Source organism: Phyllostomus discolor, chromosome 6, assembly GCF_004126475.2.
Source record: "Phyllostomus discolor isolate MPI-MPIP mPhyDis1 chromosome 6, mPhyDis1.pri.v3, whole genome shotgun sequence".
NCBI classification, from domain to species: Eukaryota; Metazoa; Chordata; class Mammalia; order Chiroptera; family Phyllostomidae; genus Phyllostomus; species Phyllostomus discolor.
In genome coordinates, this window is record NC_040908.2 from 90,293,914 (window position 1) to 90,301,303 (window position 7,390).

Below are 7,390 nucleotides of genomic sequence, written 5' to 3' on the forward strand. Positions count from 1 at the left end.
AACATGTCAGAAGTGGTTTGCAAAGTTTCTCAGTACTATTGACATTTTGGCCAAATAATTCTTTGCTGTGGGGCTGTCTTATGCATGAGAAGATGTTTAGCAGCATCCCTGGCCTCTACCCACTAGAAGCCAGTAGCAAGAGATAGCTGACATGCTCAGAATATCCAAATCAATACATTATTAGTAAAAATGAAAAATGTATCTCTTATTTCATGAAAAAAACTAAACATACTTTTCAGCCAGCCCAATACAAGCTCAATTCCTCTTGTCCACCTCCAAAATATCCATCATTTCACATGAAGAATCTTTCTAACATGTACAATAATCCCATTACATTATGCCTGGCTTAAGCTATTTCAAATTCCCCTGTAGGTACACACACAGACTGCTTAAAAGATACAATTTAAATAATTAGGACGACATAAAATGTTTTTAGTCACCACTGGACTTTCTTTCCTTCTCCTACTTCTATTTGTCCTTATGTTGTTATACTATCCATGGCTCCTGAAATGCCATGGTCTATCTCAGCACCATACACTTTGAATAGTTGAGGATTAGATTAGGCTGTCAGTGAAAGAAAAAAAAAATATATATATATAATGGTTTAAACAAGGTGAAAGTTTATTTCCCTTTCATGTAAAAGAAGTATAAAGTGGTGTCCAGGACTAATAGAGCAGCTTTTCAAAGGTAGGGACCTAGGCTTTGTCTGAGCCACTTGGCCATGCTCTCCACGTGGCTTTTACCTCCAAAATGGCTGCGTGAGCACCAGCCATTATATCCATATTCTAGTAAGCCAGAAGAGGGAAGAATGAAGTGTGCACCCTCTGGTAAGTGATTCCTAGTGAATCCCAGAATTTTAGTGAAAACTATTAATAAAGGAAATAGCTCTTTTAGTTGGATTTGAAATTTTCAGGCTGAGTGCATCCTCCTTGCCATCATGAAGACTGAGCCAGCCTAAGAGTGGAGCCAACCTGGAGGAAGCAGAGACTCTTAAACCTAGAAAAGAGACTAAGTACTCTTGATATCGTCTAATGCCCAGCATCAAACTGTAGCTAAAGCAAGACGTACCCTTGCATTTTTTAAATCACAGGCATAGCTTGTGTTATTGAGCTACCCTTTGTTGTGCTTAGTAGACATTGTATTTTTGTAGATTGAAGTTTTGTGGCAACTTTGCATTAAGCAAGTCCATTGGTGCCATTTTCCCCAAAAGCATTTGCTTACTTTGTGTCTCTGTGTGTCACGTTTTGTTAATTTTTATCTTTCAAACTTCTCATTGTTACTGTATTTGTTATTGGGATCTGTGATGTTATTATTGTAATTGTTTTGGGGCAGCCACCACAAACAACGGCCACGTAAGATGGTGAACATCATTAATAAATATTGTGTGTGTTTGGACTGCCCCACCAACCAGCTGTCTCCCCAACCCCGCCCTCCCTATACCCTGAGACACAACAATATTGAAATTAGGCCAATTAATAACCCTATAATAGCATCTAGGTGTTCAACAACTTCATTGTTGTCTCATTTTAAGAAATTGCCACAGCTGCCCTAACCTTTAGCAACCACCACCCTCATCAACAGCCATCAACACTGAGGCAAAACTTCACCAGCCAAAAGATAACAACTTGCTAAAGACTCTGGTTAGCATTTCTTAGCAATAAAGTATTCTTAAAAAAGGTAGCTGCCTTGTGTTTTTTTAAGACGTTATTCCATACTTAATGGACTACAGTGTAAACATAACTTTTATATGTACTAGAAAACCAAAAATTTCACAGGACTTGTTTTATGATAATATCTGCTTCATTACACTATTTATTTTATTGTGGTGGTCTGGAAACGAACCAGCAATATCTCTGAGGTTGTGATTATAAATTTTGGCCATGGTACCTAAGGTGGATAAGAAGGAAAGTAATGACAAAAAAACCTTGATAGGTTACAAGTGGTGCTGGTGGTCTTGGTGGTGTCAGTGGATAGATGCTCTGTGTGAGGTGAAGAGTGCAGCAGTATGCTACTGGAGTAAAGGAGCTGGGTGGACAGCAGAGAGGTTGAGATGTTAGATTTGTCATTTTGGAAGTGGTACAGTTTCTGGTGGTGACATCCAGAATGTGACTCTGGAAAGTGGGTATACCTTAGGTAGTGCAGATAAAAAATGTCCTTGGAGATGAGGAGGTCAGGAAAGGGAGAGGCCAGTAAATTTGATTATTTCACATAAAAGCTCCTTGGTGTAGGCCAATGGCATCAATGTCGGATCTTAATTCAGCAAGAACAGATGATGAGAGGCTGAGGTCCAGCTCCCTTCTGGTTTGGTCTTTCCTAATAGTAGACCTGAGCGTAAACTAGAAGAATAGATCATCCAATCTTCCATAAAATATTATTTGTCTCATTTGGACAGGTATTGTGAATTTAATGTTATTCTTATTGCCAGGCACCTGGAGTGTAGTTAAAGGTGAAGCCATAAATCTTAATAGGCAACTGGGCTGGAAATAGAACTAAGTGTTTTGAAGGCAGAAAAGCCTTATAAAGGCATGGAGTAGGCCAAGAGACTACCCTTGGCTGGGGACTCGATTTTCCTCAGGAACTAGTTTGTTCAATATAGTAGAACATGACTGTAATAACTTAATCCAGAAAACTTTTAAATTAGATGAAACTAATATCTATCTCAACTAATCAAAGTGAAAATATGTGTAGGTAGCTGAATGAGTTAACTTGTATACATTTATTATACAAGTAAGTTAAACATTGGCATCCGTCTTTCAAGGGTAAGAATTTACTTTTAGAACAATTGACTTTCCAGAAGCATTTCTTGTCTAAAAATAGAGAGGAGATTGGTTATACTAAAATACTAAATTACTAAATACTAAGAAAAATAAAAGTAATTTACATTTGAGATAAAGGCTGATATTTTGTTTTTTGTTTTATGGCTAGGGGCCTGTAATCTACTCATCCAAGAGCATTATCATTAAGGAGCAAAGTTAAAATGAGAGGGACCAGTTCATCTTTACCTCACTGGAAATTGTTACCTGATTTATTAAAAGACCACTCTACCTATGAAGAGGCTATTCACAGATGAAGAAATACAATGGCCATTAAGCTCTGAAAGAATGCCTAACCCTACTAGCAATCAAAAAGATGTAAATTAGAGGGGGGATGAGGGGTGGAGGGCAGTGAAGAGGAGAAAATGGGACAACTATAATAACATAATCAATAAAATATATTTTAAAAAGATGTAAATTAGATCAACAATATGCTGTTTTTACCTATCAGAGTGACAGTTTTGCTGAGGGTGACTAATTTGATTGATCCCTCTGGTTTTTCCTTACCTTACTTTTCCCATTACTGGGAATTAAATGAATCAATGGTTAGAGTGTATGAATCATCGCAATAAATTTCAAGATTGTTAAGAAAGCAATTTTGCTAGAATTTCTGAACTGTGAAAGTAGATACAAATTTTCCTCTAGTAACCCAAAACATTTAGGAAATTTTGCTTCACAAATATGTTCCAAAATCAATATTATTGAGGAAGAGGACAGAGAAAGAATTGGATCTCTTCCAATTCTAAGCCTTCTCAGATGCCAGTTATTTCTGATTGGAAGTCTACCAGAGTGTTCAGGACCTATTCACCTCATCAGAGCTAAACGTTTGGGCTCTGATGATTCCTTAAGAAATGATTTCACTTTTACTACATTTGCTAACAAGCAACATTTCATTAGGAACAGGCAGCCTGCATTCTTCAATAATGCATTCATAGAGTTACTGTAAAAGAGTACCCATTTATTTTTATTAAAAATATAGAGACCTAGCATATTATAAAAGAGTCACTATTATGGTCCTCCCTAGTGTTAAATATGTTGAACTGCATTTCCCTAACATCCTAAAGATCTCAAAGTGAAGGGGAAAAAAGCTTAGTTTTTTCCCTAAACCACCTTCTTAATATATAACTGAATGACAGTGGCTGGCCAATCGTTCTTGGAAATCTTTTATGGTCATCGTTTTGGCCTCATCCTTGGAGGCTTTCAGGGACAGCCAATAGGATGTTAAGCGTGGCTGGTTGCCATTCTCTTCCCTGATCACATCACCCCACACACATTTGCACCCCCTTTCCTCCTCTTCTATTCATATACACCTTCCCCCACCTGAAAACACAGTTTTTAGAGCTGGAAGAGACCTTAAAAAATATCTAGTGTAGTGAAAGCCCATCATTTAAATTTAATTTTTTGCCAAAATGTAACAAGATATAATACCAGTTTTGACAATCTCCTGTACAACAGAGACCATATTCCAAAGTAAGTCTTCAGACAAGATTAAAAAATTTCAAAGAAGACAGCCCCAAACTGGTCATTTCACTCATAAACCTCTTCCTATATAGAGAATATTAAAAAAATCAGCTACAAAGAGAACATAAAAAGTCACAGGTTGTTAGTGATGAGAGGAGAGTTTTAGAGAGAGGGGTTGTGCTTTGTGTGTCCCTAGTCCCCTCGCAAGGGATGCCTACTCCTGCTCTCCCATGCAGGGAAAGGGCCTCAACAAAGGCCACTTACAGAGCTCAACAATTACCACCCCCCCCCCCCCATAGTGTGGGGAAATTGAGCTTCCCCTGAGAAATCTAGAGTGAGAGCCTTGCTGGCTCTCTGTTCCAGTGCAAGAGCAAAAGAGAGGTCGCTGATATGTTGGGGTCACTGAAACCTGCATTTCTCCTCTTGATTTGGGCAAAAAGATGAGGAAGTGTTTTCTATAAACAGGAAGGAAATGTTTTGCCATATCACCACAACAGTGCCAGTTAGGTATGAATTTTTTCTGCTTTCCTTTCTTCTTCCCTTTTCATGTCCTCATACCCTAGAGGAGCCAAAACCCAGGACTGGCAAGATGTGGGAGGAGAAGGAGCAACACTAGGTGGCATAGGGGGAGAAGCTGCCTTCTTCCTCTTCCCTGATTGCTGCCTTCTCATGTAACAGGCCAGAGCAGGTGTATGTGGGTGGTGGGGAGCAGGGGAGAAGCCACAAGTGAATCATGGAACAGGAGATTATTGAATTAGTGTGTGTTGTGTGACTTGGAGTACTACAAGGTTGGCCTGAAAAGTCCATGGCTTCAGTTTTTACTTCGAGGTGAAAGGCAATAGAGGGTATGTAAAGGAACCCAGGGAGTCAAAAAATAACCTGAAACTCTCAGTCCTTATATAGTTTGTGCACATCACACTGTACTATGTATTATGAGGAGCTTTGGTTACTCATTCCATCAAAGCTGTGACTACAAAAGGCACTTCATTATAACACAAGTGACAAGTTACGTAACATGCCATTGGGTGGCACAGACTATTAGTATCCCATCTTCTAATTGTAACAGTTCCCCACTCCTTTCAGATATATCCAGGTCACATAATCCCAGATCCTTCCTTGAATGTCTGTTGCCTACAATCCTTTTGGGTACAGGTAGACATCAGAAATCACTCTAGCTATTTAAAGCAGAAAATGATTTCATACAGCAATTCTGTAGTGAAGATGATTCTGAGAGGGCCAGAGGAGCAAGCTCTAGGCTGGGCCTACAGAGATGACCCTCAGAACAAGACTGGCTACTGGAGTGCTGCCACATCTGCTCTGACCAGGATGCTGGTGAATTGGGAAGCCTTGCTGCAATGTTTGTCTCCAGGAACAGATCCTCTGAGCTTTGCAAAGAAATCAGGATGCTGCCGCAGTACCATCAGAGCCATGTCATAATTGCTATAGCCATGCCAGCAAAATCAGATGTCATACATGTTATATACCCCTTCTCCACTGAATTCAGTCCTGAATTGAAGTCTTACATGCACGCATACTCAAGAGAATCAGTCAAATAACAATTTTTAGCTCCCCAGCCTTCACACCACCAGAGAAGCACACTAGGGGAAGGTCAGGACAGTTATTTAGGGAGCCCATCACTGCATCTAGCATACCATATCTCCTTATTTCTTCATACACTTTTTCATTTGGTGGATTACATTCTCCAACAGCTTCCCCCCAAAAGATGCATTGATAGGAATTTTTTGGAGAATTTTCATGTCTAAAAATATCTTTATTTGACCTTCATATTTACTTAATAGTTTGCCTGGGTATAGTATTTTTAGTTTTGTAAATAATTTCCATAAGAATTTTGAAGACATTTTTGCATTGTCTCCTGGATTCCAGTGTTGTGGTTGAGAAGTCAATGCCATGTTCATTCTCTTTTAAAAAATATATTTTTTATTTATTTCTTGAGAGAAAGGAAAGAAGGGAGAAAAGGAGGGAGAGAAACATTGAAGGGTGTGAGATACATTGATAGGTTGCCTCTTGCGTACCCCCAACTGGGGGCCTGGCCCACAACACAGGCATGTGCCCTGACTGGGAATCGAACTGGTAACCTTTTCATTTGCAGGCTGGTCCTCAATCCACCAACCAGAGCAGCCATGGCCATGTTCATTCTTAAATGTTTGTGTGGAGACTATCTGCTTTTCCTCTCCAGAAGCTTTTTAGATCCTTTCTTTATATCTAATTTTATAAAGTTTTACAATAATGTTATTTTTTGTTTGCTTCACTATGGGCTTTTTCAATATTGATATTCTAAATTTTCAGTTCTAGAGTTTTTTGTATTTGTTTTTTTCTTTGAGAAATTCCTTTTCTCCATTTCTTTGTTTTTATTCTGAAATGCCTGGTGTAAAAGTTTGCTGTAAGATCTTTTGGATATATCTTCTGATTGTCTTATTGTTTATCTCCCGTTTTCTATCTCTACTACTTTTTAGTATATTTCCTCAACTTTATCTTTCAATATTTCTGTTGAATTTTTAATTTTGCTATCCTACTTTAATTTCCAAAAGGCTTTTGTTTTGTTGTTGCTCTCTTTTTTGTAACAGCATATTGTTCTTGTTTCATGAATACATTATTGTAATATGTCTCTGATGATATTAATTATTATTTTTAAAGTTTTCTTTTGGTGTCTACTTAGTTTATATTTCCTCTGAGTTCCTTTTATTCTCTCTGGTGGTTTGTTTTGGCCTCTGACTTTCCACACTGAGGTTCCAGTTTCCTCAGTTCTATGTAGTTACCACTTGTTCACTACTTTTGTCTCCCAAAATTTGAGGGACACCTTTTCTGTTGTTGTCTTGTCTTCTGTTATCTTTGTCCTTGAGGTATTAGACTTTTTTGTTGTTATTAACCTGTTTACCATGTCCCTCACTGAGGTTTTAGGAAAAAACAAGGATAAACAAATGTGGGCTATAGGAACCTGCGTAACATGGGTGATTTAATGTTTTGACAAAAAACTCTGCACAAGACGTGATGCCTGAGCGGGAGCCTTGTGATGAAGATGCCAATCAACAGTTGTCCATAGCTGTGGCCTTCTGAATCACCCAAACAGTTGCTGCACAGGAATGTTTAAACTTAAA